A 19,108-nucleotide genomic window follows, 5' to 3' on the forward strand; every position below is an offset into this window, starting at 1 on the left:
GTCCTCTATTATAGCACGGAGAATGGTCTCTGTAAGAAGCTTGGAATTTCATTAAGGTGGCTGTTTCAAAACTCCTTGGAACATGTAAAGAGAGAAAAGGGACAAAAACAATGGAGAAATATTACAGATGAAATAGAATGAAAAGTCAGCAGAAAATAAAGGCATTTGGAACAGCGAGTTTACAATTTGTAGATTAAATCATTGATCAAAAAGAAAATTGCTTGTGGGGACAAAGCACTGCAGGAGTAATTGAGATTTTAAGTATATAAGAGAATTATAAAGTTTGAACTAATGTTCAGACTTGCAAGAGAAAGGAAACCAAACTAGCAAGTCTTCTTTATACACAGAAATAAAAGACAGTTGGAATTAAAATAGTAAATTAAACTACTAAATAGGGTAGTTTCCCTCAGCATTCAGTAAGAAATACGATATTTAATTCTGATGCAATGAATAGGCAGAGAAAAGACACAGAAATGAAAATGACCTAACTGTTGGGCTAACATAACTCCAAGAGCCCTATGTGCTTCTTTTGGGGAAATAGGTCATCTCTATTCAAGAATACCTGAAAAGCAGTGCATGTTGTAATAGTCAGAGGCTTCCTGAAAACTCTGCCAGCAAGGGAAGTGACTGAGAATAGCAAATGGAGAAGAAAAAAGGATAGCCAGATCAACAGTCTGGTTTCAATACCATTCAAGACTTTACAATTACTCCTACATATAATAACAGCAGGAGAGGTAACCATTTCTGAGGTGAACTTCTGCATGATTTTTTGAAATCCCACAACATGAAAAAAAAAATAAAAAGAAGAATAAAAATGTACCTAAAATAAAAAATGTAGAATTATATCACTTTTCATTTTCTAGGGAAATTTTTATTTTCACATGTGTGTGCACACACGTGCTTAATTTAGCTTAAATACGTAAGGTGAATACTTAGGGCGTCCAGTTGGCTTTCTTTCAGTAGTAAGTAACTAAGAGGAATGGAAGGTGAGTAGCAGGTGAAAGGTGATCTCTGACATCCCTCTATGAAGAGATATGTGTAGACCAGGTGGAAAAGGGGGTAGCGGGTACAAGTCTAGATAAAGTTTCAGTATATATTGGAGTGGGTAACAGAGCTGGCCTATCAGGTTGCTGTGTTTTCTGTTCATACTACTGAAAAAAGCTCCTCTTAACTGGTGCTTAATGATTGCATTAATATCAGTGAGAGGTCACAGTATTTGAGAATGTGACTATTGATATACTCATGGATATTCTCAGTGAGAGAATAAATGCAGAGAAATGATGCTTTGTGGGTGATGGTTAACTTCCTACTTTAATGAAACAGCTTGATGGTTGTCCTGGTCCTCCTTGGTATTTGAATTTTTGAGTTAAGTTTGAAAGCCACTTGCATTTGCTTCTCCTATTTGTTCATAAGGCTAGTTGGGGTGCACATCAAACATGGTTATCTTGTTCTTACTATTTCATGGGTATTTTCTTTGTCTGCCAAACTACATGGAGCTTTAGTCTGAAATTCTACAGCCACTCTCATTTGACAAAATATGTCTCCTATTTGTCCTGAAGGAGGTCCCTTCTGTAGTCATGCAGCCAAGTGTCTGGTGCTGGCAACCAGCTATTGTGATTGCACACACAAATCATGATCATCTGAGCAATAATGACTAGAATTTTTCAATTTCAATCCTCTGACTTCAAAATCATTCCTTTGATTATATGTATGCTTTCCCCAACTCTTTGTCCAGTGGTTTTTTGTGTTTGTTTTATTTTTGTTTTAAAGTAGACCACAGACCTCTGGAAACATAGGAGAGGAATATAGATAAGAACAAGAAAGCTGGGAAAAATGTGTTTGTAACACACTGAAATGGAATGGTGAGGCTTCAAAGACTGTACTAGTGTTGAAAAAAAGAACCACTGAGAAAAAAAAAATAAATTTACCAGACTGTTAATACCTAAGTTTTGTTCTCATCTAACTGGACAAGAATGCACATTTAAAATGTACTAAACCTCACATATAATAAATATCAGATAATTATTAAATCAGCAAATGGTTTGGGCTGGAAGCGACCTGTAAAGTTCATCTAGTTCAACCCTTTGGAATGAGCAGGGATATTTTCAATTAAATCAGGTTGCTCAGAACCCCATCTTGAATCTACCACATCTCTGGGGAACCTGCTCCAGCATTTCACTATGTTCATTGTAAAAAATGTCTTCCTTCTATCTAGTCTGAATCTCCTCTTCTTTACTTTAAAACCACTATCCCTGGTCCTATTGCTGCAAGCCTTACTAAAAATAGAATGGAATGAAATAGTTTAGGTTTGAAAAGACATAATACAGTGCTTGACTTTCCTTTTATTTTATACAAATATTTTCAATGTAATATACTAAACTTCAAAGCAGTTACACTGACTAGTAGTTAAGAGCATAATGAGTGATAATGAGTATAATAGAGTGATCTTATTAATGTTTGAACCATGGGAAAGTTCTATCCTTTAGCACAAAAAAAGTAATTACATTCACTGGCCTGTGATTAAACAATCATGTTAAAAATTAGAAATACATCTTCATTAAACAGTTTTAAAATTAATTGAATACATACCATCTAGCTAACTGAGCTGTGGGGATTAGAATTGCAAGGAGTCATTATACATAGATAATTAATTTTGGTTGTTTCTGTAGTTGTATATCTAAATGTTGATTTGGCCCAAAAAATAGAAACTTATTTTGTTTGTTTCCTTTATTTGATAACAGTAAAGATTACTTTTCCTCTATGTTTCAGAAAAATAATTTACAGGGTAGTAATTAATTCAGAAGAGAGGAATTTTTGCTTATTCTTCTTAGAAAAGCTAAAAGTTAATTGGTTCTCTATTTTTTGCTTCTTTCCTTCTCACTTTTAAAATGAGCTAATTATTATAACAGAAATGAACTATTTTAAATTGCAAATGAAGTATTTTATTCGCAGTGTTACAATGGCAAACAGTATTCCACAGAATTTAAAAAATTTTAAAAAATAGTTTTTTGGTAGTGGAGACATTTTTTCAGAATATGATTTTGTCTTCAAAATACTGACTTCTGGTAAGCACAATAAATTTTGGAGAAGGAGCCCTGGAAAGTGGCATGTAGCTTTAAATAATGCGTTGGTAGACTGATACCTTTTTCATTTGAGTATCACATGTGACAAAGGAGGGAAATTCTCATCCTCACTAGACAATATCTTCCAGTGAGAAATGTAGTTGTTTTGTTTTTTTCTAAATATGTTTTACTTTGGATGTACTCTTACCTGTACTTTTTTACTGGTTTTTGAGGACTGATGGTGGTAGTTACCTTTAATAACTAAAAGTGGGAGGATTATTTTAATATCACACAGGATGTCATGAAAATGGAGGGATAATGGTATTCCAAACTTAAAAAATAAAATGTTTGGAAGCTTCTGTAATTTGATGGAAATGCAAAGTCTAGAGACTGACAGTATAGAAACACCTAATTCATAAGTAAAGTGAGTTTTTAATGGGAGAAGATGGTAGTTTCCATTTCAGCTGTTTATCCTGCTGCTCTCAGAAATTCCAACTTTAGTTAAAGGAGGATTGTTGACATAGTAGCTGCTGAAGCAGACTATTCACTGTTCAAACAAAGCAAATTGAAAGAAACAAAGCAAAAAAGTTAGTATTGATTTCACTTCTTTCCTAATAATTTTGTTTTAGATTTATTGAACAAGTAGAAATAGGATAAAGCTATATCTAACCTGTATACCTACCCAAGAAAGCTGGGGTCATGAAAACCAATTCTACATAGAGGAGGAATGAAACAAGGATGTAGCCATGAATAAAAACAAAAGCCATGATGAGTAGTCAAAAAGATAAGGCATTGAACCAAATGCTATGCTAAGATTTGGCTTCTGGGAAATAAAGACATATATACATAACTACCACAGAAGAAATTTTTTACATGTCTCCCCGTTACCCAAGTGCCATCTGAAAAGTGATGCTGAGGCAGAAAAAATAACAAATTTAGGTTGCCTGAGTTTGGGTAAAATTGAATGTGGGAAGACAGGTTAATATGTCTGCTCTCCAGAATAAATTAGACACAATTTACCCTGAAAGAAAAATAGAGTACATTGATGGAAGTGCATTTTAAAGATTTGCTCACAGGAAACTATTTCCTAAAGTTTCTATTTCACATATTATTTTCTTTTTTTACTCTTTATCTTTTCTCATTCAGAGAGGTTGCTTGAAATCAAGGTACCTGATACAAAAATACTGTTGCTTTTTGGTTTTTCTTGTTTCTAACTTCATAGCCTTCCCCAAAGGAAAATCCCATAGGGATTATGGTGCAGTGCGGCAGAGACTTAGATTCATAAATCTTAGCATTTTGTTCATTCTGTAATAGTTGGAATGAAACAGCTTTTGCTTTTGATGCTGACTGCCTACTCACAGGGTGTTCAGTGATCATTTCACAATACAAAAAAAAATGGGAAAAAAATCTAAAATCCATTGAATACTTCATATATTAGAATTCAGGCAATCCTGTTCCTTTATGTAGAAAGAATATGTCAAATTTGTCTAAAAAGTTTGTTGTTTTCTTTCAGATTTTCTCCACTTGTACCAAACTACTTCAATTTGGCCGAATCAGTTTTACCTAGTGAGAACCTTGCCACTGAGCAAAGTATCAATTATTTCTTTACAAATGGATACACTGGCTATTTTTTTGTATTTAGAAGCAGTTTACTTCAAGCTTTGCTCCTTTTCTTCTTCTTTGAAGATAATAGTATAATCCCGAGGTCAGCTCTTTATCACACTGAAGCCAGCTGCTTCATGCAGTTTGCAACTCCTAGAAATGATGAAAAAACCCGAGTGACATTTATCTTGGTCAAACCTAATTGAATACATCGGGCGATTTGTCACCTTCTCCAATGAGGCAGCGATATCCTGTGAAGTTCTGCTGGGAATGGTCTGAATAAGTTGATTGTTGAATCAAAAGATTCCTGGGGGAATCTGTCTTTTTCATTTTTTTTTTTAATTATAAAAATAAAACAAGTTTGTCTCTACGTAAATGTTAAAGTTTTACTTTAATTGAAAGCCAGGTGATATAGTCAATTAAACAAATACGACTGAACAGACCCAAAGCTTGGTTCTACAACAGATGTTTCTGATCGTGTTTTTTAGAATTCTTGATTCAAATGTAAATCAAACTTTTTCATTTAACTCCTGGGTTTTGGTCTCTTTTTGTACATAAAGCCAAAGCGCAGGATATCTTTAAAACTGGAAGCAAACTAAGTAGCTTACAGTCTTTCTCTGTTTTCCTGAGGTGAAATATTACTGTAACAAATGGATAAAGTCTCTCTTGAATGACCCATTGCTAGAATCTGAAGAGCACTCATAATGGAAGGGCTTATTTTAGATATAGCCCACTGGTCATTCTGGAAAGCAACTGTGAACGAGGTATTTTCAAATTGTCTCCTAATGACATTTGGGGACATTTTTACCTGTTATCGGTAAGAAAATCAGTAAGGAATTTCTGGGACAATTTCTAAATCGAAGAGCTTAATGAACAGTTTGTACAACCTTTTCTTGCAAAAATTTCACAGTTGAGAGGTGCTAACACTTAGCTCTGGGAATAAAAGTAGCTGTGGATTTCATTATAAAAGCTGGGTTTAGTACTTAATCAACATCATTGCAACCCTCAAGATCAGAGGGAGAATTATATTTTGTGTCTGAACAAAATAATTGATGTTTTAATATGAAGATACTATCATCTTATTGAAAAGAGTATAATTTAGTAGATACAATGAAAATTACTTGGACATATGAGAATAATAAAGCAAAAACATTTCTGCTGGGTTGGATAAGCAATGCTTAAAATGCTGAAAGCATTCAACTTCTCTGATAAATATCCTGTATTTCTCTTTTGATTTTCAATTCACTCTTTAAAAAGATTCAAAGTGAAATGAGGTAACCACAAGATGTAGGAAATCACAGCTGGATTTTTATTATTACTAAGCACCTTTACCTCAGAATGACTTATACAAAACCATAAGGATTATTATATTTAAAATTCAGGAGATGGGTTTGTGTACGATGGAAAAGCTTAGGATCTGAGAAGTGTATGTGTAGGAGAGGATGCTTGTTGAGTGATAATATGAGAGATTTTTATATGGGAGAATTTTAATTAATGCTGGATGTTGGATGTTTGCCAAAGTATGGAAGGTTCCCTGAAGTTACTCCTACTAGCACGAAATGTTCAAGACTAGAAAGCATACACAGAAAGCTTTAAACCACAACTTTTTTTTTTTTCTATTTTGTTCTAAACAGGAAAGAATAGCAGTAAAATAATAAATACTTTTCAAAAGAGAGAAGAAAGGGAACAACTGAGGAAGTATAAACACAAGCATTGCAAAGATACTTGTGCTACAGCCATTTCTTCTTCACATTCATGTGGCTGTCTTTTGTCCACAGAAATTTAAAAACATCCTTGTGTACATCTATTTATAGGCACATGAATTACTCTACATTTTTTTTGGATTATATTAAATCAAACAATAATTTACACAGTCTGGGTTCAGATTGTCTTACTTAGCTTGAGTAACAGTCTTCCTTCAGACTCAATCTTCTTGGATTTAAATGAAAGTCAGAGACAGCACTTGCTGTAAAAGCCAGTATTCTCATCCCCTAAAGTTACACCTGCATATCTGCATATCAAAACTTAATTGAATGACAATTAGCTCTCCATTAAAGCCCTCTCTGTAGGAGGCACCTGGGGGCTGCTGGTTAGATACACCTAATACAATACAAAATCTATGATAAAACTTGTAAGGGTGACTGTCTGGAAAACATATATATCATGAAGCGTGTTGATAGGAGTTTTGAATTATGACTACAGTGAGAAATACTGTGATGCAGATAAGTCTCTTCTGATGAGAGGAAAGATGAGAATGATGGAGGTCTGTATTTGAGAATCTCTGTTATTGTGCAAGTTGTGTAGAAAAGACATACATCTTGTATAGTGTCCTAACCACACCTTGGTATGTGGCCTACTCAGTCTGACCCACTAGACACACTGGTGACACAATGTCCTCAAGCTATCTTGCTTGTTTGCAATTTTCCCTCTTGTTCAGTCAATGCGAATTTAAGTCTCCAAGAATTATACCCTTTGTGCTGTTGCTAGGTGGCTAAGGGATTTCCCAAAAGCAGCAAATTCTACTGAATGAAGAACTTTTGAACTTTTCTTGCCAGCTTTTGCAGTGTTGACTGATCTGGAAAGCTCCATGCATTTTAATTTTAAACACACATACAAACACAGAGGAATTTTCTCAGTGCCTGGAAGGATCTTTTCATGTTTGCTGTTGCTCTAATCAGCTACTAGGCTACATCTCTAAGCAGGAAGCAGTAACTATGTGCTATTCCCACACAGACACTTGTATGTCCTTTAGGAAAAAAGTACGCATACCTTTAAACTAAAATAATTATATCTGCACCTGGTCTGAAAGTTGTATTTTCACCTTACAGAAATATGTTTCATTCAAAAATATGTACTGGATTGTAAGATATATATGAACTTTGAAATATCCTTTAACATGTTTCAAGTTAATGTGGCTCATGCAAGAGTTACAGTATGGATTTCAACACCAGAGTTACTTCAGGAATAAACCTCTCTGGTGGGTGCTGGATGCCCACCAAAGCTGCTCTATCATTCCCCGGAATGATATATTCTCCTATCTGGACAGGAAGAGAAAATATAATGAAAAGTTTGTACATTGAGATAAGGACAGAGAGAGGTCATTGAGCAATTACCATCACAGGCAAACCAGATTCGGCTTGGGGAAATTAGTATAATTTATTGCCAATCAAATTAGAGTAGGGTAATGAGAAAAAACTAAATCTTAAAATACCTTCCCCCTCACCCCTCCCTTCTTCCCAGACTCAACTTCACTCTATGATAACTAGTGATAGGAGAAGAGGACATAGTATTAAGCTGCACCAGGGAAGGTTTAGGTTGGATATTAGGAAGAAATTCTTCACAGAAAGGGTGATTAGATATTGGAATGTGCTGCCCAGGTGGAGTCACCATCCCTGGAAATGTTTAAGGAAAGACTGGACATGGCACTTAGTGCCATGACCTAGCTGACATGGTGGTGTTTAGTCATAGGTTGGACTTGATGACCTAAGAGATCTTTTCCAACCTAACTGATTCTGTGATTCCCTACTTTTCCACCTCCTCCCCTCCAGCAGTACAGGGAGGTGGGGAAGGGTAGTGGTAAGTTCATCCCAAGTGCTGCCACCATGGCTTATGTGCTCGACCTTGGCCAGGATTGGGTCCATCTTGCAGCTGGCTGGCATTGGTTTAGCTGCACATGGGGGAAGCTTCTGGCAACTTTTTGCAGAAACCACCCCTGTAGTCCCACCCAGCTGCTACAAAAACCTTGCTATGCAAACCCAGTAGTACCTCAGTCATCAGGCTAGGCTTCACAATTCAGTAAACTGCAGGAGGTTGAGATTTTGTTTGTTTGTTTTAAATGATGGAGGTGAAAAAGGGTTGGATTTAAGCTGGGCTCTCATGAACAGGTTTTGGCAGTGGGGAGGGGCTCTACAAGGGTAGTTTCTGTGAGAAGCTGCTATAAGAAGCTTACCCATGTCCAACAGAGTCAATGCCAGCTGGATTCAAGACAGACCCGCTGCTGGCCAAGACCAAGCCAATCAGAGAAGTTAGTAACATCTCTGTGATAACATATTTAAGAAAGAAAAAAATAAAATTATCACATGGATGTAATTGCACTGAGAGAAAAGAAGAGTGAGAATATTTTGGAGGAGCAGCTCTGCAGACACCAGGTCATTGGAGAAGGAAGGGACAAGGCACTCCAGGCACCAGAACTGAGGTTCCCTTGCAGCCCATGGTGTAGCCCATGGTGAGGCAGCTGTGCCCCTGCAGCCCATGGAGGACCATGAGGGTGCAGAAATCCCCCAGCAGCCCAGGGAGGAGACCCACGCCAGAGCAGGTGGGTGCCCAAAAGAGGGCTGTTACGCTGTGAGAGTCCTGTGCTGGGGCCGGGGCCGAGCAGGGACCTGCTGACCCACAGAGAGAGGAGCCCATGTTGGAACAGGTTTACTGGTAGTACTTGTGAACCTGTGGGGGAACAGGCTGGAGCAGTCTGTGTCTGAAGGACTGCACTCCATGGAAATGGACCCAGACTGGACACTTTGCAAGGAACTGTAGCATGTGGAAAGGACCAGCACTGGAGAAGTTTGTGGAGAACTCTATCAACAGGGTGGTAGGGATCCCACACTGGAGCAGAAGACTCCTCTCCCTGAGCAGTGTCAGAAACAACGTGTAATGAACTGACTGTAACCCCCATTCCCCATCTCCCTGTGCCACTGGAGAGAGAGAAGGTGGAACCCAGGAAGGAGGGAGGAGTGTGGGGAAGGTCTTTATAAGATTTTGTTTACTTCTCTTTATCCTGCCCTGATTTTTACTAGTAATAAATTAATTTAATTTCCCCAAGTCTGTTTTGGCCATGACAGTAATTATGAGTGATTTCTCACTGCCCTTATCTCATCTCATTAACCTTTTGTTATATTTTCTCTCTCCTGTCCAGTTGTGGAGGGGACTGATAGAGTGTTTTTGGTGGCACTTGGCATCCAGCCAGAGTTAACCCACCAAAAATTGTTTCCCTGAGGATAAGAAAACTAGCTGACCAGGATGCATGATATTTTATTTGCAATATGTGTGTTTTTATATCAGCAGACTAGATAACAAATTATCATATGGTTTCCTAACTGTGCTGAACTAAACCATGCCTTAACTCACCCTCTGGGCAGCCACATGAAAGCCAAAAACATGGTGATTCTCTCTTTGTTCAGACAGAAGGAATTGTCAACAAGCCCAAACTGGCTTCTCCATTTTTATCTCTAGCTCTGTATGTACTTAGGGCACCTTGGCAGCTGTATAAATTCCTTGGATGGATTTCAGGTATCGACTGTGTATAAACACATGCATTGCACTAGGCTAACCCTCAACAAGAGTCTTTGTTAGAAAAGAAAAGAAAATAGTATTGGAACCAATAATATGTGACAATGGCTTCTTTAATGTAAGTGCTAGGTGAGATTATACAGTAAGGATTGTCTAAATTCTAACATTAAATGTGCTTAAGTTCTAGGTCATTAACTTAGTATATTAGAAAATTGTTTTTATTGCTTCATGAGTTTCCTTATTTCCACTTAGAACTTTCCAATTTTGTACTTTAATCCTTTTGGCATTCATCCTTATTAACTATTGTATTTTCCACTGATGAAATGCCTGCTCAGCTGAGCTTGGTGGCAAAAGGTGGGCAAATAAAAAAAATTTGCTTAGGCTTGCAAAAGTGAGCTAACAACAACTTGACTACATACAATTATATGGAGCTTGTATTATGCAGTCCTTGCATGCTTGAGTTTCCTGTGCAAGCTACTGATAGTGCAGCTTTGCATGACTAGGAGGTGAACAAAACATTTTTAAAGAAGTGTTACTTAGAGATGAATATTCCAATTCTTGTTTTTTACAGAGCAGAATTCCAGTCTACAACTATTTTTTTTCACCTCTGGTAACTTTATTTTCAGATTTTAAGTATTCTTTTCTAATTCACTGATTTTTATCAGTGAAATTAAAGTGCATGGTTTGATCTATATTGTAGTCTATAAAAAAAATTTAAAAATTTAAAATGCAGGTGTTATTAATGGACTTTATAGGTGGAAAAACCCCACTTTTATTTGCTTTGCTTTTCTTTATCTCTTCTGTAAAGCAATATTTTATTAATGTGAATTTTTTTAGGGACTTAGGAAAATGGAAGAAAGATCTCCTAAACCTTTTTAATATTTTAGTATGTGAAAAATATTGTGTTTACATAGTCATAGAAATTCATGAAGACTACCTTCTTGTTTCTTTTGCTTCTAGAGTTGAAGGTGAAACAATTTGGTAGAATACATTTTGAGAGGCTACACAGTAGTTACTCATTATTATAGTTCTAGTGTTTTAATAGGTGTATTATCAAATTTTTCTCGGTTTGTCATGGCTTCCCTTATGCTCCCAGTACAGTCTATCACTATGTTTTGGTTACTTTGGAACAAGAGCAACAAAAAAGCCACAGACTGAGAATGTTTTAGTAATGGTAGTAAAGGATTTCTTTCTGATGGATCATAAGATAGTAAAGGAAAGCTAAAAATGATACAGCTGTGTAGCCAACAAATTAACTGAATTATACCAGTATAACAAGTATTCTTCATTTAGCCTTTATATCTATATCTATATATCTATATATGTATAGATATATATATATAATGCTTCTAAAGCTATCTTTTTAATACCTTGTGTCTTTAAAATTCTTCTCAGCACCCTGTTACTACAAATAGTGAGATACAAGTCTCTGTAAACACAGAGGTTGTTGATATACCTTATGCTTTATTCTGATCTACAAAAACCATATTGCTACAGAAACCACATTTCAAGATGGGTCTGTGCAACACAATTGTGCATTTAAATATAATCATATAATCATAATCATCAGAATGATTAGGGTGGGAAGGGACCTTAAAGATCACCTAGTTCCAACCCCGCAGCCATGGGCATGGAAGCCACTCACTAGAACAGGTTGCTCAGGGCTCCACCCAACCTGGCCTTGAACACTTCCAGGAATGGGGCATCCACTTCCTTTCATGGCAACTAGTTCCAGTGCCTCACCACCCTCTAATATAGAAGTTGATATATTATAAAGTGACTCTTTCCTAGCTTTTTAAAATTATGTATTTATTTCTATGGTCTTTGAAATACGTCAGACATTAAGGCCAAAGTAAGATTTTAATAAGTGTCATGATGGGACCACAACAATGGACCTTACATTATTTTATTTTTCTATATTATATGTTTTATATGGTTGAACCACTGCGTATATGAAAAAGATGGTGAAACACTAATCAGCTTTCTCTGGGTAGTCTTGTACCTCCTACAAGGTCAATGTCACTTGAATTTTAGTCTTATGAAAAAGTCCTCCAGAAAACCTTTTCCTTAATCATCCTGTACTACTCTGAAATTCTTACACTCTGAACTTCCCCTGATATCTACAGGCAGGTTACATTTGTACCTTGCACATTCTTTCCTGATTTTTCATTTTAAGATGCATTCTCTTACTTGTCACATCTAACAAAAGTTTTTGTCCAAGCTGCCATCACCATGCACTTCAGTTACTGACCTTCCTTACTTGAATGACTACAAGGTTTTCAGGCTGATGTTCCTCAAAACCAGCTGCCAGGAGGATTCTTCTGACCATTGCTTTGAGCATATAATTCTCCTTTTTGTGTCTCTACTCCCTCTTTCTTATTACATCAAATGTTAATTAGTGACCTTACTTTTCAAGCCTTCATAATTTATTCTACCTCCATCTATCATTTCTCATTGAAACCGTATAATCTGAATACATCTGCTACAACAGAGAATATACCTGCCCCTACCCAGAGCATAACAACAGCAGTAGATTGTCTATGTCTTTAACAGATCTCTGCATCCTTGTCAAAGCTTAAGATATAATTTGACAAAACTCTCTATACTTACTGAACAGAAAGCAGGTTTCTCTTTCAAAATAACTTCATTCCAAATATGCATGAAACATACACTGAGCACGGCAAGGAATTAGGCATATACTTTCCTTATAAATCCAGAGAATCAAAGCATAGTACAATAATCTTGCTTTTGACATTTGAGCTTCTTTTACAAATTTTTTATCTTCAGCCTCTAGCCTTCTTTTATAATTACTTATTTTTTTTCCAGTAGTATGAAGTCCTCACAGATGGTATTAGTATGCAAAAGCTGGAACAAATAATATGGTAAATTTTTAAGGGTTTCTTTATTTCAATATATTTTCTTACTACTATGAAGAATGTACAAGTAGTCACAAAAAATGTGCAGGAGTGAACTGTACAATTCTTTTGTTGAGGCAGGCTAGACTGCAAGATTCAAAGCTATGCTGATAATTAAGAAGCACACACGTGCTGCAATAGTAATCAAAATTAAAATTTCTCCTTTCTTAGGCTGGCACAAGAAAGTATTTTATAACTCACAAGGTCTTTGAAAAAAAAAAGCAAACAAATACCCAAACAAACAAACAAAATCCTCCAAACCCAAACAAAACCTTGGTTAATACCATGGGCTAAACTCATTCATTTGTACCTTCTTTTTGCTTGGAAATGGGAGAAGAAAAGAACAATTTGCATTCAATTTTTATGATACTAAGGATATAATAATATTTCTTAAAAGGAAAGTCACATTTTACCCTAATTCTGTAAATTCTAATTTGCTTAGACTTTGCTAAATGTTACATGATGGAATTAAAATTTAGTTAGAAGATTGATCATTTTTTCTCCTTTCAGCTTCCCCCCTCAATGACATTCTAATGAAAATGAGAGTAGAATCACAGAGTCATAGAATCTTTAAGGCTAGAAAAGACCTCCAAGATCATCAAGTCCAATCGTTAACCCAATGCCACCATGTTTCCACTAAACTATATCCCTAATATCCCTGTGTCCCACTATATCCACATGGTTTTTGAACACTTCTATGAATGGAGACTTCATCACTTCCTGGGCAGCCTGTTCCAATGCTTGACCACCATTTCAGCGAAAAACTTTTTTCCTAATATCCAATCTAAACCTCCCCTGGTGCAACTTGAGGTCATTTCCTCTTGTCCTGTCACTTTTTAATTGGGAGAAGAGTCCAACTCCCACCTCACTACAATCTCCTTTCAGGTAGTTGTAGAAACCAATAAGGCTCCTCTGAGCATCCTTTTCTCCAGGCTGAACACCCCCAGCTCCCTCAGACACTCCTCATCAGACTTGTGCTCCAGCCCCTTCGTTGCCTTCCTGGACATGCTCCACCACCTCAATGTCCTCAATGTCTTTACTAGTATTATGATAGTGTTATTCTTGCTCAGAGTATTATTCTTGCTCAAATTGTCAAGATAAAGAATAATTTTTTAACTAGACTAACAAACACATTAAAGTTTTCTGGTCAAAAGCAGAAATTTAATAAAATATTCTGAAAAATGCTATCTTGTCAGAAAAGTGTCTACATAGTTATTTCTGACAAAAAATAGGCCATCTGACCAAGCCAAAACCTGGAATATTTAGAAAGGAAGCATACTTGTTTTCATGAATGGCCTGCCCAGAGAGGTGATGGATTCACCACCCCTGGAGGTTTTTAAGATGAGGCTGGATGTGGCACTGAGTGCCATGATCTAGTAATCACAGCGGGGTTGGATCAAGGGTTGGACTCAACGATCTCAAAGGTCTCTTCCAACCCAGTTAATTCTATGATTTTATGATTCTATGATTCTTAGAATTTTCCTTTCAGTACAAGCCTGGGGCTGTTACTGTACAAATACATCAGGAACATGTATATGTTACATTATGAAGCAAAGAGGTTCTGAGGAGATGGAGTAATTTTTCAAAATATGAATAACAATTTTGCTTCTTTTGAATGAAGTGTGTCCTCATTAAAAACTATTTTCATCCAATATCCCATGACACTCTTCTTTCTAATGTTACCAAAATACAAAAGGTGTCAGAAGACTCCTATCTGTGGCTCATATTCTGGTGTAGTGTAGTGAGTTGACCCTGGCTGGGCACTGGACGCCCACCAAAGCCACTCCATCACTTCCTACCTCAGCTGGACAGCGGAGAGAAAATGTAACAAAAGGCTCATGGGTTGAGAAAATGACCAAGAGAGCACTCACCAGTCACTGTCATGGGCAAAACAGACTTACCTTGGGAAAAATCACTGATGGGCTCAGCCTTCACCAGCAGCAAGTAAGTTTTGGAGTTGTGGCTGACATGGGCTCTGTGGGACGGGGAAGCTCCTGGCAGCTCCTCACAGGAGCCACCCTCCCCAGCCCCCCTGCTTCCCAAACATTGCCATACAAAATGAAAACATGTAGCATTAGTGAAACAGGAAGCACAGAGTAACTGTAAACCACATTATTTTAGTGGTTTAAAAACTATTGCAGCCAAGTATCCACAGCAGTGCCAACTGCGCGCATTCCTCATGACCAGTTTCACTCTTCTGCAACAAAGAACCCACATGGAAATATTTTTTTTGCTCTTGTTATTTTTAGGCACTTCAAGCAGCAGTTTCAGGCACAGATTTATGAAGCCTGGCAGTCCTGAGAATAATTGTACAAGTCTGGAATTGATGATTTTTGAGCTTAAGATGTGCAGCTCCCCTAACATACAGTCTTCCAAAGCATACAAGCAATTTCAAAGCCCAGATCCCACCTACTTTCAAAAGGCTTTTTGATGAAACATTGCTTAATTACTAATAAAGTTTACCCTTTTCAATTGTGAGTTACTTCTTCATCATTAACAAGCTTCTAATAGTACTGCCTCTCCTCCAGCACTTTTGGTGTGCCTGTTTCAAGCTCTTTGTGAGGGGTACTCTTTAGAGTTTTGATGAGCTTTGATGAAAAGAGACCCAGATATAATAACAACCACAGGAGCTGCAATAGTAAATTTTAAGTACATAAGCAGGTGTTAAGTTTCTGGATGTTCTTAGAGACTTCTGAGTGCCCTGAGAAGCCAGAAAAACAGTGTTTGAAGAAAAAAAACACCAGAAGCCTGTCATGTAAATGTGGAAGCATAACATGAGTCTTTACAGAATTCTTGGATTTTCTTACATACTTATTTCAAAAAGCCGAAAACCAAATCAATAAACAGCACTATTTTTTTTTTTTTTTGCTATTTATTCTTTAGTGTTACTGAAGCTTCTGGAAGACTATTCAGAAAAAGGCAATGATAGATGTTCATAACTGTTTGATGAATAGATTCTGCTGAACTTTAGTTGTGAAGTATCAGACTCCAATTAAGATTGATCTATTTTCAGTAATATACCAAAGCAAAACTGGAACAATTTATTCTGCCTGGAATCAGTGCTCAGCTTTCAATCAGACTTTTACTTTTTTGTTCATAAAGTCACATATTATATGCAGGAATAAATCAGATATCCTAAATAACAATAGATATCTTTTCATCTTTAATTTCTACTCACTTCTTTTATGGAAACATTGGTTCATGTGTTCATTTCTGCTTCCTTAGAACTGACTGCAAACTAAATTCCTTGTATGAAAATATCAACAATATTAATAGAAATTCCACATCTGGATCTAGGATAGAGCTTACATAGCTGTTATCAATGAATGTATCAAGATTAATTTTTATGTTCCAAAGAATGCAAGGGTAAGATAGGAATTGATGGAGATACATTAGCTCTCTAAACAGTGCCAATCTTTCCAAAGAATTACTCTAAGCTTTCAGCCAGTTCAGGCAAACCACAATTATATGCAGATCACAAGGAATGGAAGGATTATTTGCCTTTCCATCCACATTGACTTAGAAACCCTGTGTTTATAAAATGTCATGAGAAAAACACTGCATTTTCTAACCTTCCTTATGATTAGCTAAGCCAGAGTTTAGGGCCCACAGAACGGCTTTCTTCCACTGCATGGTTACCACAAAATAAGCACATCTGCTGTAACTTTGAGATTGTGGATCCAGTAATGCTTTCCTGTCCACCACAGATATGGCACACAAGACATTTCTCCACTTTTTGGCTCTTGATTCCCAGTGAAGTCACCACCCACAAAGTATTGTCTGTGCAAGTCAGACTTTGGCAGCAGGCTCAAGAGCAAAGGCTCAGACTCAAACCATAAGAGATATGTCAGCAAACAGTTTAACTTCCTTTTTGCTGTGTGGGTGACCAGAGCAACAGGAAGGCTGATTTGATTGAATCCTCATGGAAAGTTAAATTCTCAAAGTCTCTTTGTTGAGGAAGAAATAAAAGAAGAGTTTGAATTGAAGTGCTTAGGGACAAGCTCAGGAAAAAATAATTAACCTCAAAGGTAAATAAAATCACATAAAAGGTTATTCACAAAACTGCCAAGTGCATGAACAGCAAGTGTTGATCTCAAGTTAACCTTTAGACTTTCAAGAAAAGATTGTCTGATGTGCTAGCAATATTTCAATAGTGAAATAAAAAAACAATATTCAGTTCTCAGTTTACAAAACTGAGTAGATCCTTTAGTTTTCATTGATGTTTATACAGGTTCTAAAATTTGTATATGCCTGCAACAAATCCTATTTCTATTCTTGCCAACACTTTGGCCCCATAGGCTTTGTACTTCCAGATTCACTCTTGAGCTCTAAAAGAAATTCGTAGTACTAACACCATGGTAATAACTGAACCAACTCTCCAGCCGGTGTAAATGTTCTTCTCTCCATCTGGAAGTGTAAAGTGGAAAAAACCAGTCAGCATTACACCAATCCAATGTTCACTCCATACATTGGACAACATTTTGTTCATATCTTACAAAGAGGAATTAATTTGAAATAGAACTTTGCTTCAACTTATTTTGTGTTAGACTCGAAGATACTGTTTTTAATGAACAGAACACTTTATTTTCCTCTTATTTTTTAATTTGTTGCTAAACAGTCCTTAAAAGAGTTAAACTTTTAAGTGACCAGAAATAAGCTGCTGGTCTGTTAAACAGACCAGTGAAACAATTTCATCATGGTATTGTACTGTATAAATTACTTAAGGACAACAACATTTGACTTTTTTTTTTTTTTCATTTTTTGATTTGAAGTTTGTGACAAAGCCCAGTCCTTCAAGTACCAATTCTGTGTTTGATTGGCAGTTGTCATTCTTGAATGCTCAAAGATTAATTTTTATAATCCTTATGAAAGGATTTCCCATATTTAAAGTTGTTTGAACTTTTCATGACTCGTAACATAGCTGAGTCAGTTTTATTCTTTTTACAGTCTTATTTTACTGTAATCTTAATGTCTTGTTATTGGGGTTACTTCAGATACAGCATGAAATGGTTTTTTTCTAAAGTAATGCCAACCAAGTCTCTATCATGTGAAACCAGTGACAAGAGTGTTCTTTTTCACTTATATTTAGAACAATTCATTATTTTGTTTTTTGGTTGGTAAGTTTACTATGCTTCCTCACTTTTTTTTTTTTTTTTTTTTAAGATCCTCTGAGGAAATATCCTACAAAGCAGTCATGTGGTACTTACCATCTGCCCAAAATATAAAATATTAGGGAATATACTTTTTTGTTGGAATTCCAATTGAAATCAAGCAAAGAGGCTCAGAAAATATTATAATTTGCAAACTCTTATGGATATATAGCACTATTTCTCTTCCATCTTCAGAAATCCTAACTGCACCAATGTTTGTGATTATATCCCCATCTAACTGCTAGCCTTCAAAGTAAATCTTTGAACATAAAAGAGGATTATAAACATTTATTTTGCTCCTGAATATTTGAGAAAAAGATCCTAAATCAAATTCCTTATAATAGAAGTCTGCCATAACTTCAACTGCCTAAAGCAGCAAATCTAGATGTCTATAAAGTATTTCAAATATATGTATATGTGAATTAATCTTTGGTAATTGCTGTACAGCATGTCAAAACACTATTATTTAGTTACTACCACTTAAAAGTCATACTTAGTATAAGCGGGTGAGAAACAAAATACTTTATTTATTTATTTATTTATGTTAAGGCACTTAAGATCAGAGTTCAGTTTTTGGCTTTCTAATCTGTCGAGTGATTTTAGAGTGTCCCATTAAAAAGCTGGAGGAGGGGAGTGGCAGGGGCCTCAGTCATGTGTATACTTGAGGCCTGAGCCAAAATTTGTTCTCTGAACCATTTCAATAGCTTTTACTCTCAAATGGAAGTTGTTCACTCTCCTATAAGTCATTAATTTAACCTTTCATTAGGTCAATCTGAGTAAAGAGCTGAGTCTTCTCTGCTTATTTTGTTCAGTTAAGTTCAGGAGAAGGAGATGCAAGGATCAGACAGCATAGAAGACAAATCTCTCTGGTCGAGATATGTATTTGTATTTCTAAACCAGTAGAACTCTGATTTGAAATAATTTCTAAGAGTAGTGGAGAGAAGACTCTTGCTCAGGCACAAGAAGTATGACCATGATTAAGTGGATGATTGTGATTAGATTTGTTGTTAATACAGTCCCTAAAAATTGTCAATGCATTATATAATATAAGCAGGTCTAAAGAGTTATAATATAAGCAGGTTCATCTAGAAAC

At 36.2% G+C, this 19,108-nt stretch overlaps 1 protein-coding gene across 1 annotated transcript in view; it reads left to right on the forward strand.

Annotated features, from left to right (window-relative positions):
* The window catches only part of MALRD1 (MAM and LDL receptor class A domain containing 1), a 236,467-nt gene that overhangs the window by 190,562 nt on the left and 26,797 nt on the right, over window positions 1-19,108 (forward strand).

Source organism: Myiozetetes cayanensis, unplaced genomic scaffold, assembly GCF_022539395.1.
Source record: "Myiozetetes cayanensis isolate MyiCay16 unplaced genomic scaffold, myiCay2020 scf1, whole genome shotgun sequence".
Classification (NCBI taxonomy): domain Eukaryota; kingdom Metazoa; phylum Chordata; class Aves; order Passeriformes; family Tyrannidae; genus Myiozetetes; species Myiozetetes cayanensis.